Raw genomic sequence first — 26,501 nt, 5'->3', positions numbered from 1 at the left:
TTCAAACTCACCTCCCAATTGACTTGACCCTCAACCCTACTGTACCTAATAACCTTGCTCTTATTCACATTCACTCTTAACTTTCTTCTTCCACACACTTTACCAAACTCAGTCACCAGCTTCTGCAGTTTCTCACATGAATCAGCCACCAGCGCTGTATCATCAGCGAACAACAACTGACTCACTTCCCAAGCTCTCTCATCCCCAACAGACTTCATACTTGCCCCTCTTTCCAGGACTCTTGCATTTACCTCCCTAACAACCCCATCCATAAACAAATTAAACAACCATGGAGACATCACACATATATATATATATATATATATATATATATATATATATATATATATATATTCTGACGCGTCTTCCGCAGCTACCCACAATAATCCACTATAAACAGTATGAGCATTTTCAACATTGGCAGCAATTCAGATGTTTGCCCGAATCGGTGCGAGGAGGAGACAGCCTCTGGATATTGCAGGCCAAGCAATTTGGTACTTCTGTTAGGAGGATGTTAGTATGGCCGTATTTCACTCGGTACAGAAGTGTTTCAGTACGTGTCATCACCATCAGTCTTGCTCCCTAGGTTACTGACGGTGACTTTGTTTCTAGTGATCCCACAAGTGTTTCGTTGTGTTTACCCAGAGCGACCTCTTCCGTGCTATGGTTAACGACCAGGAGCGTCTGACGTTTGGTGTGGACCCCAGGAGCGCCAGGCGCTGGCTGTCTCATCGCCTGGAACAACACTTTGTTGTCAGTGACTCAGTGGATGACTGGACTCACGTTTGATGTCGTCAGTGACTAGATGGAAGCTTTGACTGATGTCTCATGTAGTCCATGACTAGGTGGAAGATTTGACTGATGTCTCATATAGTCCATGACTAGGTGGAAGATTTGACTGATGTCTCATATAGTCCATGACTAGGTGGAAGATTTGACTGATGTCTGGTGTAGTTACTGAGTCGGTGGAAGATTTGGTGTCTGGTCTGTTTTCTTCATCTTCGGTCCAGTAGAGCACCACGCTGAATTTTCTGTCATTCGCATCAGAGATACGTGACTGTAATTTGTGTATGTGTCAGTGTCAGATAAAACCATGAGGATATTAGGCTAGCAAGCACCACTTCCTGTAAGACGTCACTTTGAACTTTTTTATTTTTGTCGATTGTGACCGCAGGTGTTGGTGGCCCTGACACTTAAAAGGTAGGAGAGAAGGACGAAAGGAGGAAGGAAACTCTACAGTTCAGCTGTGCTAACAAAGGAGAAGGCATCATGACGGTAAATCCTCTAGTGGTCGGTCTCTACACAGAAACTGAGGCAGCAGCCAGACGCGTGTCTCAGATCCAAGCCTTGGTGGTAGGGACATATGGACACAGCTCTTGAGAGCGGTGACTAGACTGATACCTGAAGAACTGAGGGATGGCAACACCACATCTGGAGGAGAGGGAGATTTTTCCTTGGTTGTCACGTACGCGCTGGAGTCAGTATCTAGATAATTGAAAGAGACATTGCGGTGATATTTTCACAGATGGTTCCTTAAGGTTAATCAGTATCTACTGTCCCCGTCGTTGTTTATGTTGAAGACCTCACATTCATTATGTAGATAATGTATCAGTTCTCTTTGTCGTTCAAGGCCTTACGGATCTGATGTGATCAGTATTAGAAAAATTGGGTTGTCCAGATATGAAATTCAGATATGTCAACCGAAACATCGTTTGACTCAACTTGATTTGAGAGTATAAATCCATCTATCTTCTGGTCAAGATGATGCTGAGGTGGTTTTACAATCTTTCGTCAGTGCAGAAAATGAAGCACTTCAGTGCTGCAGTGAAATCCTGAAGCTAAACCTCTGACAGGTCACTGGAAGCTGGTCAGCACGGTCATTGAGAGCTGATCATTGAAGGTCATAAGAGGTGTTCAACAAAGACAATATGAGCTGGTCGTGCTGTATGCAAAACTTTCAACGCGGTGGAAATTACCTCAATATCCTACAGATCCTCAGCGTATGACTGACGCGTTGAGGAAAAAACACTCACATCTCCACAAATGCCATTTTCTTCGGCAGTATCTTCAGTGACCTGTAAGTCCTCTGCTGTAGGGAAGTACCGGAGGGGTAACTGGGTTGGCCGAAGGTGTAGAGGAAAAATGTCAGAAGGGATGGAAACTTCGATTTCACGGAGAAACTAATATATATACAGAGAGAGAGAGAGAGAGAGAGAGAGAGAGAGAGAGAGAGAGAGAGAGAGAGAGAGAGAGAGAGAGAGAGAGAGAGAGAGATGGGATGGGAGACGAGTGTTTTGGGAGGAGCTGAGCGAGTGCATCAGCATTTTTCATGCGAAGGATCGAGTAATAGTGATGGGTGATTTGACAGCAGGAGTGGGTGATGTGGCAGCTGAGGGTATAACTAGCGGGCATCAGGTGCCTCATTGTGAACGAAAATCATACACAGTTTGAGGCATTATGTGCTGAAAAAGGACTTGTAACTGTGAGGAAAAAAACTGGTTTGAAAAGCGGGACGTATGTACCTAAGTATACCCGGGTGGGTTGGGTTAATGGTAAGCGGACATAATTGGATTATGTTCCAAATGATAGACGTAGTAGAGAGAGATACTCTTGAATAAGAATGTGCCAAGAGCTGAAACTTACATATGACGAAATTTTGTACCAAAAGGCAAAGATAGCGCGTTGCGTTTACCGCAGGAAAATGTAGAGGGTCTTGGAGAGAGGGGCGGGTCGTGTGGGTGAACGTGTTGTAAACAGATATGTATAAGGAGACTGTGTGTAGGTGGGGTGACTGACCACTTATTGGTGGAGGCGAGGGTGCCATTATACGGAGGCTTCAGGAAAAGAGGAAATGATATAGTTGGGAAATGAGTGGTGACAGTGAGTGAGCTGGGATAATAGGCTTTTGAGAAGATACCAGGAGATATTGTGAACAAAAATGTGAGAGGGCAGGAAACTACAGGAGTGGGAGAGGAAAGGGAGGTATTTAGAGAAGGAATTCTCATATGCGCGAGCGCAGTATATGGCATGCGGGAGGTGGGATGCGACCGTTTGTTAAACGGTAGTCAATAGTGGAATGAGGAAGTTAACTTGTTAGTGAAAGAGAGAAGAGGGGTGTAGGGAAGTAGTGAGAATGATTGGGATATGTACAAAAGGAAGAAGCAGGTCATGAGAATGGTGCAAGAACTAAAAAATAAGGCGAGTGAGAGACGAGTCTAGAGAGTAAAGGCAAACTTTAGGAGGAATAAGTAAATTCTTTTGAAGGAAATTAATCAAGTGAGGAGAACAAAACGACAAACGGTAGTAACAGTGACGGGAGGAGATTGTGAGGTGGTGAGACGTAAGGACGAGACGGAGTGAGTATTCTCAAAGAATGCTGAATGCGTTTGATGACTAGGTAGCAAACTGGGGTGTTTGAGATGTGGAGGTGTGTGAAGCAAGTGAGTCATGGCGAGTGGTATGGTGAAAAGAGAAGAGGTGGAGAAAGCCTTGTGTAAGATGATGTGTGGGTAAGCGGCTGGAGGAGGAGGGATTGCAGATGAATTGCTCAAGGAGGCGAGTGTGGACGACTGGTTAGTCAGATGAGGTTCCTGAGGATTGGCGTAATGCCTGTATAGTGCCACTGTGTAAAAAAGAAAGAGGACAAAAGTGAAAAAGGGAAGTTGTATGGGAGACTGGTAACATGAACAGGTCATCAGACTGTGAAAGAACAATGTGGATTTAGAGTGCTAGAAGGTGTGTGCATCAGGTGCTTCCTTTGATAAGTGTGTGAGAAATACTTAGAGTAAGAGAAGAATTTGTGTATGACATTTATGCACCTGTGAAAGCGTTTCATAGAAATGACAGGGATGCTTTGTAGATGTTACAAATATACTGTGTCGGGAGGAAAGCTGCAAGAAGTTAGGAGTTTCTAGCAAAAGAGTGAAGCATATGTGAGAGCAGGAGGAGAGGAGGGTGAGCTGTCCCAGATGAAGGTGGTTCTGCGGGAAGGGTGTGCAATGTCACCATGGCTGTTTAATCTGTTCATGGATGGGATGGTGAAGGAGGCAATTGCGAGGGTCTTGGAGAGAGGGGCGGGTCTGCAGTCTATTGGGATCATATATCTAGGAATAGCAGAGAGACGTGACAACTTCCCTGATGTTAAGTTGGCTGACGATGTATCGCTGAAATGTGGCGGTCGAGGAAAACTGTCTCTAGTTGGCTGGTTTGTTCAGCGCTCGGGCTTCAGGCTTCTAAACTGCCAGGGTCATGGAGGCCGTCAACGTCATGTTGTATGTGCCAACCGGAAGATCTTCAGCACCTTCAGGTGGTCAGGATAATTCAAAGACCACATACACCTTACACTGTGTCCAGGACTGTGGTTAGAAAACGCATGAGAGACGGTTACCGTTCATTCCACTGTATATCGGTGGGCAAACAGGCGTCAGGCAGATGGGTCATAGGTACACTCACACACGCACTGAAGAACCAGAAGAACCACTCGTCGGGAGGGCGCTGCCGTCACTGAGGCAGCTCGTGAGAGGTCAGTGACGTCAGCAGTGCAGCTGACTTATGACCTGCAACTGCTCATACATCTCCACACAACTCGCCGACCCTTTCACGCGAACAACATTCATTGTTACAGCCGCACAGGGCTGACTGGATGATTCAAATAAGCACGCTCGTTTGGGCCATTCTTTAGAATACTCAGCGTCTGGCCTTGAGGGATGAAAGCCGATAATAATCACCGATGAAAAGACCTCTACATCGGTAGGAGCTGAGGGTAAGACAGTGCTGGAGGACACCAGATACCCTCAATCAACACATCACCCAATGGGAGTCGAATGAGCGAGTGACCACGGCGTTCTGGGGATGAATGTAGGTCTATGGACCAAGTGAATAGATATGAGCTGATGGTCGACTGGATCTTAATGAACACATTCAAATCATGGAGGATGTCTTGTTGCTGCTGTCTGTCTGTTCGAGTCATGGCTATCCCTCCTTGCTCCTAACTCAACTGGGCTCGCGCCAGAGCCCAATGCAAACGAGGGGGATGGGGGCTTCAAGCACACCCTGAAGTGGAGGTAATTAATTGACCCTAGCAAAGGATGTGATGACCTTAACCCTAATCGAAAACTTATGGGCCATATGTGTCGTGAGTGGGAGGTAACATAGGAGTCGCCAGGGCATTGAGGATATGGCGAAGATGGTGTGGCGAGATATGCGACGCCGGCCAGATTAAGCAGACAGCCCAAGCTGGCCCGTGTGGACGAGGGGATAAAACGCTCATGGATGTCAGTTACAGAAAACACTCTCTTGATGAAGAATTCACTTTTGTGTATCATTTCAATACTATTCATCAAAATATCATCTAGTTTACTTCGCTAGATGTCTTTCATGATCATATCACAGAGTGCGTCATGGAACCAGCCACAGAAACGTAGTCTACGTCTGACTGTATAATAAACTATTCTGTGCCGAAAGTGAGCCGAGACGTTGGGCAGCATGAGCGGACGAATGGTCAACAAGACCAAAACGAACTGTTTACACAGACAATACCGAGAATATAAGCGAGAGTCTCCATGAATGTTATGCCTCAGGATGCAATCTGTTTACCTATTCCGTTCATTAAGGGAAAGCAGTTGTTTACTCTCTTAAACGATCGACTAATTTGCTCACAAGAGTTTTATCCTCAGGTTAATCTTAAGAATAGTTTTCACAATGAACATCTACAAAAAAAAAAAAAAAGACGATCATTTTTTCGAGTTCAAAGACATTATTCCTACGAGTTGCGATCGTCTATTGTCGACCAGCACTAGTGCAACAGCTCTGCACTTCTCTGTATACTGGCGAGACAGCACGACACATGGCACGCACACTCGAGGCAATCATCCCCAAACGATTGCCCAATCGCTAAACCGCCTTTCTCAGCAATATGTAATCACGTTCACAACACCGGCCACCCAGCGTCGGCGGCGCGTTTCTTTATGTTGTCCACTAGTTCCCCAGGTCAACAAAACCTTCTCGCGTGTCTTGTCATTAGATGACTGATATTAAAAAAAATAATACAGTGACATCATGCGGTTTTTTTTTTCACTTCTATATTTACTGTGTAGCCTATACAGTTCAACAACATGTATGCAGAACGCAGTCACTGATATCTGCGCTGAGAACTATCAGAGGAAGGGTTTGGCAAAACGATAGTTGTTGTGGGTAGCATACAATGAGTCAACCAAAGAGAAAACGAGACCAAAATACAACCCCTCTGCCAGGCGTAGGATCTCCTTCTATTCCTGCCCCTCTCCCACTTCACTCGTGTCCGCCTTCACAATATCCTTCCTCCCTCCTCCCTCACTGCTTCCTTGGGTCATATCCGCTCCCAGTCATTTTTCTCTTCTTCACATACTACCTTCCTTCTCCCTAACTCCTTTTCTTTCCCTTCTACCTTACTTTTCTTTCTCTGTTCCTTCCCTCACACCCTTCCGCCTCCCTCACCCTCTCTGCCACAGATCTCTTCATAGATTTTTCTTTCCCATACCCCCGTTCTCCTTCCCGTTTTTTGTTTACCTCCCTCACACCCTCCTTCCTTTCTTCCTTGATCCCTTCCCCTCTCTGTTCCCTCCCTGTTTCATCGCTCTCCATAAACCACCCTCCCCTTCCTCAACCCCTGCACTTCCCCCCGCCACACAACCCTGGCACCATCCCCTTCCATACCTAACCTTGCTGTTCCCCTTTCCACCCCTCACCACGCCACGCCACGCCCTCCTCCCTCACCAAACCTCACCATTAATCTCCCATCTCCCCACCCCCTACGCTTGCTACACACTCCATAAAAACACTCCCATTCCTCGTCCCTTTTTGATTCTCTCCTGCCTAACCCCTACCCCTATCTCTCCTCTCCTACCCTACACCAATTATGAACAAACAAGTGTTCAGGCTTTGTCTGTCAGTGACTTGATAAAGCTCAACAGAGCGAAACGCTGTCATATGAAGCTTTTCCTCATAATGTGTTTTCTCACCTATGTATTCATATCAGCCAACCTACGTGTTTAACATAAAACCGACGACCTCTCTGTAGTCAACACGATGCGCGCCATCTATGAGAGTTTTCGGGAGATTTTAAGCGCTAGCAGCCAGGGACTTCGACACCAGTGGTTCGAAATCTCGCCTGAACAGCTCCACGACTCATACTTGTTGCACTACTTTTGTCCGCGACTGCAGTCGTGAACAGTTGTGAGCAAATGAGGCTGTTCTTCGTCTGTTCCTGGCGTTACCTCGCTACACGAGAAACGGCGAACGAGTAGGAAACACACACACACACACACACACATAAAAACATTCTTGGTACCTTCCTGACCTCATCTTGAAACTGAGGCTAAAATAAAAATTTCAGGACCCCTAACGAGAACTTGAAAGAAACACTTCGCACCTTCCGGATCCCTAAACACAGAGACCTCACGGGGATCCGGTCGCTTCCCATGCTATGGGGGGAGAACCACAGTGATAATGGAGCGCCATCTACAAGGACCTCTTTTGCAACATGATCAGCGATGGATTATCTCGAAACATTTCGGCTCCTCCTGGGGATGCAGACGATAACACGAGCGCTCCTCCAAGGGGGGGAACTTTACAAGGAGGAACAACGAGTCGTGCGATCACTCTCCCTCACTACACTGGTACCGGGAAGAGTGGACGGTCTGGGTTCAAGACCAGGTCCAGGTGGGACCCACTTCCATAACCATGAGCAGCAGTGCATGTGCGGGTCTCAAGCTCCTCTGCAGCCACACAGTACACAAACAAACACAAACATGGATACACAAACAAGGAAGGAGGGAGGCAGGATAAGCAGAGCCGTATTTACCCCATATCAGTCCCTGGGAGGCAGCGACGCTGTCAGCATAGATCAGTGAGAGTGGAAGCGAAGAAGAGAGAACACATGTGGCCACAGAAGAATGACTAGTGAGAACAATTGAACGTGTTATCTGAGGAACAATTTCTGCAGTAACAGCGTTGCCGACACGTACAACAGGCAGACCAATGATGCAAAAAGTGCGGCATGCAGTAGGAAAACTTTGCAAGGTTAGACAATAGGAATCTGAGGCTTAAAGGTGGGGGTCCTACAATCGATAAGCCCCTCATTCTATCTCAGCGAATAGACCGTCACATATAAGGGACTAAACAAACACAAACGTGCACACACAATAAACAAGAACACATACAAGGAGCTGACCAATTTCTTTGGGAAAACAAATTGGGAAATGGCGTTATGCAACCTCAATGTATTTGGCGGTCCCAGAGCAGGTAATCAGGCTGAGAGATTCTCTGAGAAGAGTTGGTCATACAGGATGAGGTATGGACATGCGAGAAGCTGAATGACAAGCTCAAAAGTATCCTCAATCTTACAGCATTAGTCGCTGTGGCCCCAGCACCAGTAAGATCAATGGGGAAGAGGTGTTAGAAAGCAATGAAATTACCAGAATACATGTGTAGATTACTAAAGGACCTTGAGCCGTATGAGGCTCATGGTCCGGGTGAAGCTCCTCATGTGCTGAAAAAGTGTGTAGATGCGCTGGACAGACCACTCAAGTTATTGGTCAGTATATCGCTGGAGGAGGGAAAATGATCAGGGAGTGGAAGATGGTAAATGTCACATCTGCCTTGAAGACAAGAAGCTGGTTACTCTGACAAACCTGGCCTGGTGAACACTGTAGAAAAGTAATCAAGAAAGCCTATGGATAAATACCTGTTAAAGAGAAACCTTCCAAGAGATAGACAACACAGAGTAAGGGAAAGGAAGGAGCACGTCTTATAAATCTCTCAGACTCTGTTTTAGATAAAAGAGACGACGGGTCCACTGTGTGTATGTCTGGTATCTGGACTATTAGATAGTACTTGACACCGTACCACGTAGGAGGCTGGTAAAGAAGCTGGATCTCCAGGCATAAAATACGAGACGACGACTTCGATGTATAGAGAATCGCATTGGTGGAGGGGAAGAAATAACACATATCAGACGAACCTTCTTAAGAATGGGTTGACGTTACTAGTGGTGTGCTACAGGGTTTGGTGCTAGTACCGTTGCTCCTCGCGATCCATTTGAACAACCTAACAGAAGGATTTCATTTACAGCTAGATATGTTTCCGGATGACACCAAGGTCATAATGGAAGCATGTTGAGGAGTGCCTTATCCCACAAAGGGATCAATATAGACTCCAAATTTGGTCTAATACATGGTTGATGAAACTCAACCCGGGTAGATGCGCTGAGCAATGAGAATGACACACACAGTGAAGAAGGCCTCATTAAAAACTAAATTCAACCGCATAAAAGGTGCAGAAATCCGTATGTGAAAGGGACTTGGTAGTCTAAGATACATCAACCTGTCGCTAGAGCTCCACTTTACAAGAACTGTAAAGGATGTGACAAACTGTCATCTGGTTAATATTAGATTTGCACTATAAGGTGATGTATAAGGAAGCGTGCAGCTGACTGTTCAGAGCAAAACAAGATTATGCTTCTGAAATGTTTGGTCACAGCACTTGGACAAAGAACTTAAAGAGGAGGTCTGAAGGAAGGCAATAAACATGATACCAAAATTGAGAAAGCTGAGCTACGGTGAAAGATTTAAGGCCATATATCTTTCCACAAAAAATACAAGCTAAAAAGAGATACACGGAACAAGCCAACTTGATGACTAAAGCATTCATTACTTCCTCGTAAAATCCAGAGACAGAATATCCACGAGCCATAATAAGAATGCAAACGAAAAGCGTGTTCGGAAAGATGTCACATAATTTTTATAGTATTCAGGTAGTGGATGAATGAACGGAATAAGCTAAGTGACAAATGTAAATGTTTGTACACAAAAACTCAAAAATTATATGAAAATAGAAAACGTTAAAAAAAACAACAAAAAACGGAGTCTCACGAGTGTAGAACTCCCTCCCCTGACTACAGAATCAAGTACTTACATAAAGGTATTTAAACATTCATAGATACACTGATATACACGTGAAGAATATGAGAATGATACAGGCAGATATCGCCTGGGTTGACGATGTGAAATGTTACACCATAGCCTCACCATGGGACAGCTTGATATCCTGTGTAAGGCAACACCCAGCCTACCTAGCGATCTACCAAGTACATATATGGTCTCTGCCACGACCACTCAGGCCTGACTGGGTCGGTCGCTACAGCAGGGACATTATACTGCAGAAACTGGACCAGCCCAGAACACAATCCATGTGACCCAGCCCAGGACACATAACACGTGACACTACATGCCCACTCTACTCACCAAATGTAGACCTCATGAAGCAAACTCACTCAATCAATGCAGACTATGGAACGAATTATAACTAAAATAAACAAACAATCGATATCCTAAAATTACTAAATACCTGACAAACAAACAAACAAACACGATAAGACACAAAATCAACCTCATCCCGCGGGTTGGGAGCAGTATGCAAACATCCAACAGCTCGGAGCAATATCCGGTACTTTTAATTCTTACACCCCACACAGGTCACGAAATGCCTTTTATACGCCATAAATAAATCTGGCTTTTAAGAAACCCTCGGCAAAGAAGACTCAGCCCTTAGGTTAGGTTCATTAGATTAGGACATATACCTTCGCTCACCAAAAAAAAAAGTCTGTTGGGCGGAAACTGTAAAACTGTCCAATATTCAAACATCCGACAATTGGGAGTAGCAGCCAAACATCTGACAGTTGAGAGTAGCAGCCAAACATCTGACAGTTGGGAGTAGCAGCCAAACATCTGACAGTTGGGAGTAGCAGCCAAACATCTGACAGTTGGGAGTAGCAGCCAAACATCTGACAGTTGGGAGTAGCAGCCAAACATCTGACAGTTGGGAGTAGCAGCCAAACATATGACAGTTGGGAGTAGCAGCCAAACATATGACAGTTGGGAGCAATACAGTTTTAATATCTTTAAGAAACGTGTCATATCTAACAGCTTACAAAAAAAAAGGGTATTGAATTAATGTGGTTGGTCAGTACTCACCCATTCCACTGACTTCTTGGTCTACTTGGCGATCGCCAAAGGCTTCTACCACCACCAGCAGAGCCACGCCACAAGCCTCCTCCAGCAGGGCAGCTCAGCACATCAGCCCTTGTGGAAAACGAAACCCTTCGTTACTAGAAGGTCCAACATATACAATGCCTTGTTTAATACAAAGTCACACGCAAGATCACCTGGTAACAGAAACATAATTCGAAAAAGGGGCAAGGCAGTGACTCACGTTTTCTATGAAATATTTTTTTTATTGAACTTGTCGAAAATAACTATGAGCCACAACCCAAAGACAGAGATCCTTGTAGGACCCAGTTCCTCTGTAATATAAGCAAGCACAGTGCTTGAATACTTTACTTATAGGATACACCGTCGGCTCTAATGGCTGTCGCCTGCTGAATGGCCATTAACACAGGACACGCAAACTACTCGTTCAACACGCTGTTCGCTACAGCCATCTGTTTCATAAATTCCACAAGGTAATTGTTTGCTTTAGGGGCGCGGCCGTTCACACTTATGAAGAACGATGAAGGTAATTTCAGTGGATTCGTAACACCGGAATTATCCTCCACCTCCAGTGGTCACAACAAGGTTTGGGCACTTTAGGTTAGGTTTAAGGTATACTAGATAATGTTAGATTGGGTTGGAATTGGTTAGATTACATTAGTTTTGGTTTGGTAAAGTTACGTTAGGTTAGATTTCCATGGGATGGTATCACACTTCCGTAATATTCACAAGTGGTATTTACAACACAATTACAATACCAGCCCAAGAACCTTAACTAAAGTGCCTTGACTGATCCCTTATATGATCACAACAGATACAGCAGAATTCTACTAACAGTATCTGATTTACTGGTATGATTTTCGTTGACCAGATAACTTATAATCACAGCTTCATAAAGTAAATTATTTCCATTAACATTTCACCATCATACAGCACCGCATGATATCTATAACAGTCAATTATAGAGCTGATTAACGTTCACCACAACACACACACACACACCCTCCACCAACAACAAACACGGACTGAGAGGGAGGGAAGTAAGGGGTTAGGCTACCGGCAACGAGTCATCAAAACACGAACAATAAGAGACGATCCTAACTCTTTTGTTTTCACATCATCTAACACCTTTGAGTGTGAATTCCTTTCATTATACCTATGATTCTACATTGTAGCATTACAACACTATAATCTTAATGTAATCTTGGGATTATAAAGTGCAGCACTGTTCTATTAGACAGACTGAGTCACAGTGTTGCATATCCTTCTGTATTTGTATATATTACGACTTTTGATCAACAGATGGCAGTAGCGTAGCGTTTGATGGTCGTGGAACTGTGATATGCTGGGAGTTAACACTTGCTTGTTCCTAGAACACCCCCCTTGATATCAATGACTACTGTACCGATATTTTCATCCATCGATTAGATGATCTTGTTGGCAAAGAGAAACAGAAGTGAGGAACTGTAGCCTATAACGTTATCTAAACATTACAAGCATGGCAATGAAAATCACAAGTGTCTTTGTCTTCACGCCTTACGGCATCACAGAACTCTACAGCAGGGGCAGACGAAGAACTATAGTAAACATTACGATGCAGCCAAATCATTGGACATGAACTCCATAATATCGAATGAGATATGTCAAGGTCAAAAAGATACCCTTAGTGAAGTAACCTTACGACAAACGTCATTCACAGAAAATCGAATATAAACGACGAAACACACAAAACTGCAAACATTCTAATTGTCTCGTTCTCTATCTGGATAAGCAGTAGAAGTTACAGATCTGACTCCAACTGAACGTTTCTCACACTGTGTGGTGAGTCTGACCCAAGGGTGATACAGGTTGTCTGACTATCAAACGAAAAGAAGTTGAAGACTCCAAATGGCATTCAGTGACTCCATATACAGTATGGCTTACCGATGACGGCCAGTCCTCAGCACACAACACAGGCTGGGCAGTCTTTAGGGGACCCGGACCACTGACCTGCCAGCATGTAAGGGACCCAGACCACTGACCTGCCAGCATGTAAGGGACCAGGACCACTGACCTGCCAGCATGTAAGGGACCCAGACCACTGACCTGCCAGCATGTAAGGGACCAGGACCACTGAACTGCCAGCATGTAAGGGACCCAGACCACTGACCTGCCAGCATGCAAGGGACCCAGACCACTGACCTGCCAGCATGTAAGGGACCCAGACCACTGACCTGCCAGCATGCAAGGGACCGGGACCACTGACCTGCCAGCATGTAAGGGACCCAGACCACTGACCTGCCAGCATGTAAGGGACCCAGACCAATGACCTGCCAGCATGTAAGGGACCCAGACCACTGAACTGCCAGCATGTAAGGGACCCAGACCACTGACCTGCCACCATGTAAGGGACCCAGACCACTGACCTGCCACCATGTAAGGGACCCAGACCACTGACCTGCCACCATGTAAGGGACCCAGACCACTGACCTGCCAGCATGCAAGGGACCGGGACCACTGACCTGCAAGCATGTAAGGGACCCAGACCACTGACCTGCCAGCATGTAAGGGACCCAGACCATCGACCTGCCAGCATGTAAGGGACCCAGACCACTGACCTGCCAGCATGTAAGGGACCCAGACCACTGACCTGCCAGCATGCAAGGGACCGGGACCACTGACCTGCCAGCATGTAAGGGACCGGGACCACTGACCTGCCAGCATGTAAGGGACCCAGACCACTGACCTGCCAGCATGCAAGGGACCGGGACCACTGACCTGCCAGCATGCAAGGGACCCAGACCACTGACCTGCCAGCATGTAAGGGACCCAGACCCCTGACCTGTCAGCATGTAACGGACCCAGATCCCTGACCTGCCAGCATGTAAGGAACCCAGACCACTGACCTGCCACCATGTAAGGGACCCAGACCACTGACCTGCCAGCATGCAAGGGACCGGGACCACTGACCTGCCAGCATGTAAGGGACCGGGACCACTGACCTGCCAGCATGTAAGGGACCCAGACCACTGACCTGCCAGCATGCAAGGGACCGGGACCACTGACCTGCCAGCATGTAAGGGACCTAGACCACCGACCTGCCAGCATGTAAGGGACCCAGACCACCGACCTGCCAGCATGTAAGGGACCCAGACCCCTGACCTGTCAGCATGTAACGGACCCAGACCACTGACCTGCCAGCATGTAAGGAACCCAGACCACTGACCTGCCAGCATGTAAGGGACCCAGACCACTGACCTGACAGCATGTAAGGGACCCAGACCACTGACCTGCCACCATGTAAGGGACCCAGACCACTGACCTGCCAGCATGCAAGGGACCCAGACCACTGACCTGCCAGCATGCAAGGGACCCAGACCACTGACCTGCCAGCATGTAGGCGACCCAGACCACTGAACTGCCAGCATGCAAGGGACCCAGACCACTGACCTGCCACCATGTAAGGGACCCAGACCACTGACCTGCCACCATGTAAGGGACCCAGACCACCGACCTGCCACCATGTAAGGGGCCCAGACCACTGACCTGTCAGCATGTAAGGGACCCAGACCACTGACCTGCCAGCATGTAAGGGACCCAGACCACTGACCTGCCACCATGTAAGGGACCCAGACCACTGACCTGCCAGCATGCAAGGGACCCAGACCACTGACCTGCCAGCATGTAAGGGACCCAGACCATCGACCTGCCACCATGTAAGGGACCCAGACCATCGACCTGCCACCATGTAAGGGACCCAGACCACTGACCTGCCAGCATGTGAGGGACCCGGACCACTGACCTGCCAGCATGTAAGGGACCCGGACCACTGACCTGCCAGCATGTAAGGGACCCAGAACACTGACCTGCCAGCATGTAAGGGACCCAGACCACCGACCTGCCAGCATGTAAGGGACCCAGACCACTGACCTGCCAGCATGTAAGGGACCCAGACCACTGACCTGCCAGCATGTAAGGGACCTGGAACACTGACCTGCCAGCATGTAAGGGACCCAGACCACCGACCTGCCAGCATGTAAGGGACCCAGACCACTGACCTGCCAGCATGTAAGGGACCCGGAACACTGACCTGCCAGCATGTAAGGGACCCGGAACACTGACCTGCCAGCATGTAAGGGACCCAGACCACTGACCTGCCAGCATGTAAGGGACCCAGACCACTGACCTGCCAGCATGCAAGGGACCCAGACCACTTACCTGCCAGCATGTAAGGGACCCAGACCACTGACCTGCCAGCATGTAAGGGACCCAGACCACTGACCTGCCAGCATGTAAGGGACCCAGACCACTTACCTGCCAGCATGTAAGGGACCCAGACCACTGACCTGCCAGCATGTAAGGGACCCGGAACACTGACCTGCCAGCATGTAAGGGACCCGGAACACTGACCTGCCAGCATGTAAGGGACCCAGACCACCGACCTGCCAGTATTCGTTAATATCGCTTATGTACTATTTCATTATACGAATGAATCATTCGGGAATTTACTTTCGCTCGTTTCGAATTTTGGCAGATTTTATTCTCCTGGGTTACACACTGAGAAGGGGCGAGTGTGTTCACTTTTTCTTCCTGTCATCTCCTTACTTACTGGTCTGGGGGAAGATGGTTATCATGATGATACAATCTGTCTCCGCAGCGACATTAATCACCCAACGATGTGGTTCTCCAGAAGGTTATGATACTCTAAGACTAGATATAAATAGAGTTATTGGTTATAGAAAATGGATCTTACCACTTTTAGGTATACTTTGGCACTTCTCCAGTACATGTAACCATCACGAGGTCTGACCTAGTTTTGTGTGGCACTTTGGCGAAGGGAGAAGAGCTAGATTATTCTGGTCTCCCGCTGGTCTTTGCGGGAGGAGAACCGCTGATCTCCTAGGTTAGGAGAATATCGATTCTCAGTACAAGCAAGGAAGAGATTAAGTTGTCAGAAGAATCAAGCTTGAGCTTCCCAGCTAAAATAATCAGGTGGTTCACGTAAGCTGGTCACCTAGCCATCCTATCTCACCAATTTCGACCCTTCGAATTTCCACATGACAGAGACACCAAGATTTCCTGTCAAGGATCTGTCTGTTACCCAGCCCTCCTACACCAACCTACCTGTCTACCAGTCCATTCTGTTACACCAACCTACCTGTCTACCAGTCCATTCTGTTACACCAGCCTACCTGTCTACCAGTCCATTCTGTTACACCAGCCTACCTGTCTACCAGTCCATTCTGTTACACCAACCTACCTGTCTACCAGTCCATTCTGTTACACCAGCCTACCTGTCTACCAGTCCATTCTGTTACACCAATCTACCTGTCTACCAGTCCATTCTGTTACACCAGCCTACCTGACTACCAGTCCATTCTGTTACACCAGCCTACCTGTCTACCAGTCCATTCTGTTACACCAGCCTACCTGTCTACCAGTCCATTCTGTTACACCAACCTACCTGTCTACCAGTCCATTCTGTTACACCAGCCTACCTGACTACCAGTCCATTCTGTTACACCAGCCTACCTGTCTACCAGTCCATTCTGTTACACCAGCCTACCTGTCTACCAGTCCATTCTGTTACACCAATCTACCTGTCTACCAGTCCATTCTGTTACATCAGCCTACCTGTCTACCAGTTCATTCTGTTATTCAAGTGGCTCTTCACAGACTTCGCAACAGTACCGTTTTCCCCGGTCACCAAGCCCTTATAGGACCAATTCCGACCCTTTCCCTGCACCGGGTCACCGACTATACAACCTTCCACCAGTGGTTCCTGAGGAGTAATCCCTGCCATCACTATTCTGTAGGTCACCAGGCCTTCCTCAGCCAGTGGCCCTCCGTCGCCAACCTTCGGTAGCGAGATGAGACCATTTGTCCTCATGTTCAGCGATGGCGAGCATGAAATCTCTGGGTCTTTTTATGTTCCCGTCTCCAAGACTCTTCCTCCTCGGGTCATCCCAGTAAACTATTGCCAGACATCTGACAAAAAATAAATGTTTTCCTCCGCCCCTCCCTCGTTTTCCTACCACATGATTATAACTTCGACAAGCTGGCTTAAAATGGAACGAGCCTTTACATCACGCAAGTTTCCAAGAGTCGGCAGAAATTGTTGAATTCATCCCGGGACATTTCTCTAGACTTGAATGTGGGCGGTACCGGTGTGACCAGAAGTGTTGCTTAGGTATGATCTGAAGTGTTAGCTATACGTTAGATGAGATCTGAAGTGTTAGTTATAAGTTAGATGTGATCTGAAGTGTTAGTTATACGTTAGATGTGATCTGAAGTGTTAGTTATACGTTAGATGTGATCTGAAGTGTTAGCTATACGTTAGATGAGATCTGAAGTGTTAGTTATAAGTTAGATGTGATCTGAAGTGTTAGTTATACGTTAGATGTGATCTGAAGTGTTAGTTATACGTTAGATGTGATCTGAAGTGTTAGCTATAGGTTAGATGTGATCTGAAGTGTTAGTTATACGTTAGATGTGATCTGAAGTGTTAGTTATACGTTAGATGTGATCTGAAGTGTTAGTTATACGTTAGATGTGATCTGAAGTGTTAGTTATACGTTAGATGTGATCTGAAGTGTTAGTTATACGTTAGATGTGATCTGAAGTGTTAGTTATACGTTAGATGTGATCTGAAGTGTTAGCTATACGTTAGATGAGATCTGAAGTGTTAGTTATGTAAGATGTGATCTGAAGTGTTAGTTATACGTTAGATGTGATCTGAAGTGTTAGTTATACGTTAGATGTGATCTGAAGTGTTAGCTATAGGTTAGATGTGATCTGAAGTGTTAGTTATACGTTAGATGTGATCTGAAGTGTTAGTTATACGTTAGATGTGATCTGAAGTGTTAGTTATACGTTAGATGTGATCTGAAGTGTTAGTTATACGTTAGATGTGATCTGAAGTGTTGGTTATACGTTAGATGTGATCTGAAGTGTTGGTTATACGTTAGATGTGATCTGAAGTGTTGGTTATACGTTAGATGTGATCTGAAGTGTTGGTTATACGTTAGATGTGATCTGAAGTGTTGGTTATACGTTAGATGTGATCTGAAGTGTTGGCTATAGGTTAGATATGATCTGAAGTGTTTGGTTATACGTTAGATACAGTCAGAAGTGTTGGTTATAGGGTAGATGTGATCTGAAGTGTTGGTCATCGGGTGGACGACGATTACTATTACAATACTTCGCCCTTCAAGTTGCACAGTGTTAACGTGTGCTATACTGAAAAACACGGCTGCCACACTGGACCCGACCATGTTTGGGGAATCAGCTTTGTATGAATCTCTTGGGGCGTATGGTTGATCCGGCATCACTGTGAGCTGTTAGGTGGTAGTGTGCACCAGCTGGTAACAGAGGCTGAACAGAGAGGGAGGCAGAACACCAGCTGGCGGCCTCCACTACGTCATCCGAAGTGATGGTTACGTGTGACCTCCACCACGTCATCCCAGGTGATTGTTACCTGCGGCCTCCACCACGTCATCCCAGGTGATGGGTACCTGCGACCTCCAACACGTCATCCCAGGTGATGGTTACCTGTGGCCTCCATCACGTCACCCCAAATGATGGTTACGTGTGGCCTCCACCACGTCATCCCAGGTGATGGTTACCTGCGGTCTCCACCACGTCATCCCAGGTGATGGTTACGTGTGACCTCCATCACGTCATCCCAGGTGATGGGTACCTGTGGCCTCCACCACGTCATCCCAGGTGATAGTTACCTGTGGCCTCCACCACGTCATCCCAGGTGATGGGTACCTTGTGGCCTCCACCACGTCATCCCAGGTGATGGGTACCTGCGCCTCCACCACCAGTGTGAGGAGGGAGGCGCAGGTCATCACGGTCAGCGGGACTGTGAGGCGTGTCTTGCACGAGGTCAGGGGTCGTCAAGACTCGATATAGTCATAATACTCACCAGTTCTGCTGATGGGAACTCATTCCTCGTCAGTTTCACCAGCACGTCAATGGTCTTCAAAGTAAGTTTTCTTTCATTCTACTTCTAAGAAAACCGCCAGTACAACACACAGACCTTTGGTGCATGACTCACACTGTCAAGTTCTACCTTCTTTGAGGCAGGTCATCTACTGATGCAGTATACGAGGACGAGGTCTCACACGACAGGAATAAAAGGAAATATGAAAAAAAATAGGAAAAGGAAATATATACATTGAAGTGCGTCCTTCAGGTATGAGTAAATAAATCACTAATTGCTTTTCCTCCCCAACACCAGCAACCAGGCCAACAAGTCCACACAGTCAGTGGTCACTATCATCACATAGCAATCTGTCCTGATATACACACATACGTGTGTGTGTGTATATATATATATATATATATATATATATATATATATATATATATATATATATATATATATATGAACAAAGTGCATATGAACGCGCACCTTCATAGAACATACAAACCTCCAACAGCCAGAATCGAACCCGGGACCCCTGTGCAACAGGCGAGAGCGCTACCGCTAGGCTATATTCACCCCCTAATAGGGAAATGACTATTCGAATACTATGTACTCGAATACCCTTCGTCTCACGTTGGTGAGCAACGGGATCTACACCGGTCATTTCCCTATCAGGCTCACACAGCCAGCAGATAGCTTTTTACCGAACGTAACTGTAAAACGCGGAGGTATATGAATACGAACAATGTTCATAGGAACGCGGTAGCGCTCCTGCCTGTTGCACAGGGATCCCGGGTTCGATCCTGGCTGTTGAAGGTTTGCATATTCTATTAAGGTGCGCATTCATATGCACTTTGTTCGTATTCATATTCCTCCGCGTTGCACATTCAGTTTCGGTAAAATGCTATCTGCTGGCTGTGTGAGCCTGATGGTAAATGACCGGTGTAGACCCCGTTGCTCACCAACGTGAGACGAAGGGTATTCGAGTACACAGTATTCGCATAGTCATTTTCCTATTAGGGGCGATCATAGCCTAGCGGTAGCACTCCCGCCTGTTGCACAGGGGGTTCCGGGTTCGATGCGAGAAGGGGAGAGTATTTTGAAGGTTTGTTGAATGTGTTTGATGATAGAGTGGCAGATATAGGGTGTTTTGGTCGAGGTGGTGTGCAGAGTGAGAGGGTTAGGGAAAATGATTTGGTAAACAGAGAAGAGGTAGTAAAAGCTTTGCTGAAGATGAGCCGGCAAGGCAGCGGATTTGGATGGTATTGCAGTGAAATTTATTAAGAAAGGGGGTAACTGTACGATTGACTGGTTGGTAAGGTTATTCACTGTACGTATGACTCATGGTGAGGTGCCTGAGGATTGGAGGAATGCTTGCATAGTGCCATTGTAAAAAGGCAAAGGGGATAAGAGTGAGTGCTCAAATTACAGAGGTATAAGTTTGTTGAGTATTCCTGGTAAATTATATGGGAGGGTATTGATTGAAAGAGTGAAGGCATATACAGAGCATCAGAGTGGGGAAAAGCAGTGTGGTTTCAGAAGTGATAGAGGATGTGTGGATCAGGTGTTTGCTTTGAAGAATGTATGTGAGAAATACTTAGAAAAGCAAATGGATTTGTATGTAGCATTTATGGATCTGGAGAAGGCATATGATAGAGTTGATAGAGATGCCCTATCGAAGGTATTAAGAATATATAGTGTGGGGGGGAAAGTTGTTAGAAGCAGTGAAAAGTCTTTATCGAGGATGTAAGGTATGTGTACGTGTAGGAAGAGAGGAAAGTGATTGGTTCTCAGGGGTGTGTGATGTCTCCATGGTTGTTTAATTTGTTTATGGATGGGGTTGTTAGGGAGGTGAATGCAAGAGTTTTGGAAAGAGGGGCAAGTATGCAGTCTCTTGTGGATGAGAGAGCTTGGGAAGTGAGTCAGTTGTTGCTCGCTGATGATACAACGCTGGTGGCTGATTCGTGTGAGAAACTGCAGAAGCTGGTGACTGAGTTTGGTAAAGTGTGTAAAAGAAGAAAGCTGAGAGTAAATGTGAATAAGAGCAAGGTTATTAGGTACAGTAGGGTTGAGGGACAAGTCAACTGGGAGGTAAGTTTGAATGGAGAAAAACTGGAGGAAGTGAAGTGTTTTAGATATCTGGGAGTGGATTTGGCAGCGGATGGAACCATAGAAGCTGAAGTGAATCATAGGGTGGGGGAGGGGGCGAAAGTTCTGGGAGCGTTGAAGAATGTGTGAAAGTCGAGAACATTATCTCGGAAAGCAAAAATGGGTATGTTTGAAGGGATAGTGGTTCCAACAATGTTATATGGTTGCGAGGCGTGGGCCATAGATAGAGTTGTGCGAAGAGGGGTGGATGTGCTGGAAATGAGATGCTTGAGGACAATGTGTGGTGTGAGGTGGTTTGATCGAGTGAGTAATAATAGGGTAAGAGAGATGTGTGGTAATCAAAAGGGTATGGCTGAGAGAGCAGAAGAGGGTGTTTTGAAATGGTTTGGTCACATGGAGAGAATGAGGGAGGAAATATTGACCGAGAGGATATATGTGTCAGAGGTGGAGGGAACGAGGAGAAGTGGGAGACCAAATTGGAGGTGGAAAGATGGAGTGAAAAAGACTTTGAGTGATCGGGGCCTGAACATGCAGGAGGGTGAAAGGTGTGCAAGGAACAGAGTGAATTGGAACGATGTGGTATCCGGGGTCGACGTGCTGTCAATGGATTGAACCAGGGCATGTGAAGCGTCTGAGGTAAACCATGGAAAGTTTTGTGGGGGCTGGATGTGGAATGGAAGCTGTGGTTTCAATGCATTATACATGACAGCAAGAGACTGAGTGTGGACGAATGTGGCCTTTGTTGTCTTTTCCTAGTGCTACCTCGCGCACATGTAAGGGGAGGGGGTTGTTATTTCATGTGTGGCGGGGTGGCGATGGGAATGAATAAGGGCAGACAGTATGAATCATGCACACGTGTATATATGTATATGCCTGTGTGTGTATACATATGTATACATTGAGATGTATAGGTATGTGTAATTGCGTGTGTGGACGTGCATGTACAAACATGTGTATGTGGGTGGGTTGGGCCATTCTTTCGTCTGTTTCCTTGCGCTACCTCGCTAAAGCGGGAAACAGCGACAAAGCAATATATATATATATATATATATATATATATATATATATATATATATATATATATATATATATATATATATACATATATATATAGACAGATGGAAAGCAAATACGGATGGGAGCTTTTCAACGTTATTTCTCTAACATTTCGGCTAGTGCAGAGGCCCACACCTGGAAGACTGAGCAAGATACAGCTAGACGAGGTCTATATATCCATACATCATGCCTCATCCCACAGGGCGTCCCCCTCATCCAACACCACCCCTACAGACATTCCACTATCCGCCTCGTCCGTGGCCACTCGAGCCCATCATTTGATGCCTTACTTGTCTGGTTAACTTTTCCTATGTATACGAGGGCCGTCTCCAATGGATACTGTAATCTGGATTGAATTGGATTCTATTATAAAATCTAGGCTTATAAGCCAAGCACTGGAGCTTCTAAGGCTATTCAGCTCTCTACTGAAATGTGGAAAGACCTCGATTCTCACCGTATGAAAAGACGTCAGTGTTCCATTCTCTTCCCTATTTACTGCAACCTGTGTATCTTTCTTCACACTGTTCAACATTCTTAAATAATTATTTATGTTTGTTTCCTTTGGGAACTATCGTTACTACGTCATCACCATACCTGTACCACATGACACCCCTGTCCATGATTCGACTATGGCTCTCCTCAGTGACTACATATGCAGGTAGCCCATGGTAAAACTAAGGGGTGGGAGGCAGGCACGGTCAGGCCCCTGTGCTGTCTATACTCTCTCCCTCGCTGAGCGGCAATGCCCCAGGGCTGACACACACAGACCCGAGTTTTATGCGTTGTGTTGTGGATACTTGCAGTTCCTCATCCTCGGCCTTATCCCCAGCTCTTCTATCTGCTTGTTACGACCCCTCGTACCACCAGGGTGGTAAATAAAGCTTTAACATCGACGCTTGCCAGCTTTCTATCGTCAGAATCGAGACTTTTCGGTCTGTGTATTGACTTAACTCAGGCAGGTTAAAAAAAAATGTCATCCTACATACGCAAGCAAGGACCACTTTGTTGTATCCTTTTCAAGCAATGTGACTGAAGACAGCAGTATCTATATGCCCGAAGCGTTCTGTCTATATAGAGAATAAAGTGAAAATGAAAACGGGATATTTGATTCACACTTTACCTGATTAAGAAAAACGAGTAATGAGAAAAACTGAAAACAAGAAAAACAAGAGAAAGCTTGTTCATGTTAAATATCTATTAGTTTTTAAGAAGCAGTGTATATATATATATATATATATTTATTCGCTTCCGGAGTAAGCAATGATCAGAAAAAGACGTATGTTTAATACTTCTTACGATGAATACATTCTTACAAAATAGTGCTGTATATCCATATATTGCACACATCTGCAAGACATTCATTCATTAAATAATGACCTGCAACACATCCTCGCCAACACACACACACACTTATCTACAACACACCTAACCAAAACGCACTCGTCCACAACACTCCATCTACATCAAACAACCTTAACACAGTCAACTACAATACATAGACAGTTCTCTCTTCCACAATATATTCATCTACAACAACACATCCATCCACAACACCACAGCAACACAACCTCAGAAACAAACTCACCACAACACACAAAAAATAACACACGCATCCACTATAACTCATCAAAAACACAACTATAACACACTCGTATGCATACATACATCCACAGCATATTCAGCTACAACACACTTTACCATCACATACTCATCCAGAGCACTCTTATGCATAACACACCCTAACATTCATTGTAAACGAACTCATCCACAACCTTACCACAACGCACTCATCCACAACCCTACTACAACGCACTCATCCACAGCCCTACTATAACGCACTCATCCACAACCCTTCCACAACTCACTCATCCACAACCCTACTACAACGCACTCATCCACACCACCACAACGCACTCATCCACAACCCCACTACAACGCACTCATCCACACCACCACAATCCACAACCCCACTACAACGCACTCATCCACACCACCACAACGCACTCATCCACAACCCTACCACAACGCACTCATCCACAACCCTACCACAACTCACTCATCCATAATACCACCCCCACGCACTCACCTGGTTGTCCTTCAGCAAAAAGGCTCACATATCTGATCCTGAGATTAAATTTTTCTTTCCATATCCTCGATTTGGTTAACAAAGTAAAACCCAAAACCTTTTAGTCTAATCGGATTATATTCTGTAGATGCTCTCTTGCTAACATCAACGTGTTTGTTAGTTCTGTTTGCTTTTTGTGTGCTGGGATTAATGTTAATAGTTGAGCGAAATGGTTAACAATCCAGGACAGCGAAGTGGAGATGTTTAAGGATTAATTCATCTTTTCATTTCAGAGAACTGAATGCGGCGTTATTCTTTCTTTTCAACACACACACACACACACACACACATTCCTCTCTTTCTTTCTTTTTGTTTTTTCTTTCATACGTGTTTGTCATTTCCGCGTTAGCTTCAGAAACAGAAGAATAAATGGCCCAATTCGTTCACATTCACTCTCTCGCTGTAATGTGTAATGCACTGAAACCATAAACCCATATCCATAACCAGGCTCCACAGACCTTCCCGTGGTTTTCCACGATCGCTACACATGCTTTCGTTTAGCCCATTGACAACACGTCGTTCCCTGTACACCATATCGCTCCAATTCGCTCTATCCTTCGTAAGCCTCGCATCCTCCTGCAAATTCAGGCCTCGAGTCTTCAAAGCTTCTTTCACACTATTCTTCTACCTCTTTCTTGGCTTACCCCTGTTCCTTGTTCCCTCCACTTCTATTATGTGTGCACTCTCTATATCATCCCCTCCTCACTCATCCTCTCTAAATGTCCAAACTATTTCAGAACACCCCATTCAGCTCTCTCATATATATTACCTTTACTACCACATCTCTCCTCCACAATCTCTTATTCCATAAATCCTCCCCACACCACCACACAGCCTGCCTAAACACCTCACTTCCAACATATTCATCCCGTTCTTCAAACCTACATATAAGGCCCACGTCTCACATCCATATAACACCGAAGGGATGTGTGTGTGTGTGTGTGTGTGTGTGTGTGTGTGTGTGTGTGTGTGTGTGTGTGTTAGCCGTTTCCTACGTCTGCGAAGCAACACCAGGAACAGACGAAGAAAAGGCTTCTCACGCTCACTTTTATTTTCTAGCTGTCAAAGCTTGTGTCACAGCTTCCAGCTATGGATGATAACTCCATTGTGAAGTTCATTCATGAACTGAATGCCAACACGTCATTGTGAATGACATATGATACCATCAGACCTCGGCCGATGTCTACATACGACTAGCTAACGACTTCAGCGATACAAAAGTAGGAGTCATCAACACAATGTTACACCGACAATACAAGACGGCATTTAAATGGCATATTTTCCAAACAAAAGCAAAACAGATCATACAGATCCTCATCAACGACAGCAACGAGATCTAGAACTTCGACAAGACAAAAAATACTCATTTCCTTCTTTTTTCAGCTGTACCTTTCTCTTGATCTTTTACCAGTTTCTCCTGCATGCCTCCCGATCACTCGCACTCCTTCTCAATAAATACTGTTCATTTACCTACTATTTTTTTTTCTTTCTCGCTAGCAATTCAGCTCTCTCATCTCATCTCTTATTACCCTTTCTCCCACGCCCATGCCCTAGTTTCCGCATCCCACACTCTTCATCCACACATGTAATTACTGCCTCCCTAATTATCTTCCCCTCCGCACCCATTCCCCTTGTGTCATTTGCTCTCACCCTAAGCCACTCAATCATCAATCTCTCTTGGAATCTCTGCACCCAGGCTCTCTCTTCCGAGCTCACTCGCTCTCACTGACTCTCTCCCACACGTCATATCCTCTTTTTCCGAAAACCACCACACACTTTCACACTCGCCTTCACCAAGGAATTACCAGCCATCCATCTGCGCGTCAGGATTTAACTGTTACTCGTAGATGTAGGCGAAAGGTTCAAGAGGTCGTAAGTGCAGACACTTGTCAGGGATTCTATGGACCAATATGTCTAGAGGAGGTCAATACAACACCACTGTGGACTTATACACCTTTTTGGATTGTAGGAAACTGGTTATCCTGTTTGCCAGTGTATATGGAGGTATTAGATACTGCAAGATAACACCGGGTTTGCTTGGAACGGCACGGTGGCGAGTGCTGTGATATTCCAGTGTTCTCCGTTCTTGTGTTTGGATGAATGAATGAATGACCGTGCAATTCCTCCACAGTTGTTATTGCACCCGAACAAAGCCGCACGCCTCCCCATTCAATGTAGCCAGGCCAGTGATTCACGGAATGGCTAAGATGTGAAGCTCCAGGAATTCCATGTAGGACTAATATAACGCGGCCTCAGGCTGTGGTACCGGCTACCG

The 26,501-nt window shown here is 45.8% G+C and overlaps 1 long non-coding RNA gene across 3 annotated transcripts in view; it reads right to left on the bottom strand.

Annotated features, from left to right (window-relative positions):
- The window catches only part of LOC139755502 (uncharacterized), a 1,033,757-nt gene that overhangs the window by 31,829 nt on the left and 975,427 nt on the right, over positions 1–26,501 (bottom strand). For all 3 annotated transcript variants that reach the window (XR_011714114.1, XR_011714115.1, XR_011714113.1), the window contains one exon: positions 11,010–11,117. This is a non-coding gene — a long non-coding RNA (uncharacterized lncRNA). The remainder of the gene's footprint in view (positions 1–11,009; positions 11,118–26,501) is intronic.

Source organism: Panulirus ornatus, chromosome 19, assembly GCF_036320965.1.
Source record: "Panulirus ornatus isolate Po-2019 chromosome 19, ASM3632096v1, whole genome shotgun sequence".
NCBI classification, from domain to species: domain Eukaryota; kingdom Metazoa; phylum Arthropoda; class Malacostraca; order Decapoda; family Palinuridae; genus Panulirus; species Panulirus ornatus.
Note: the sequence above shows the minus strand (reverse complement) of the source record. Positions and strands in the feature narration are given on the sequence as shown.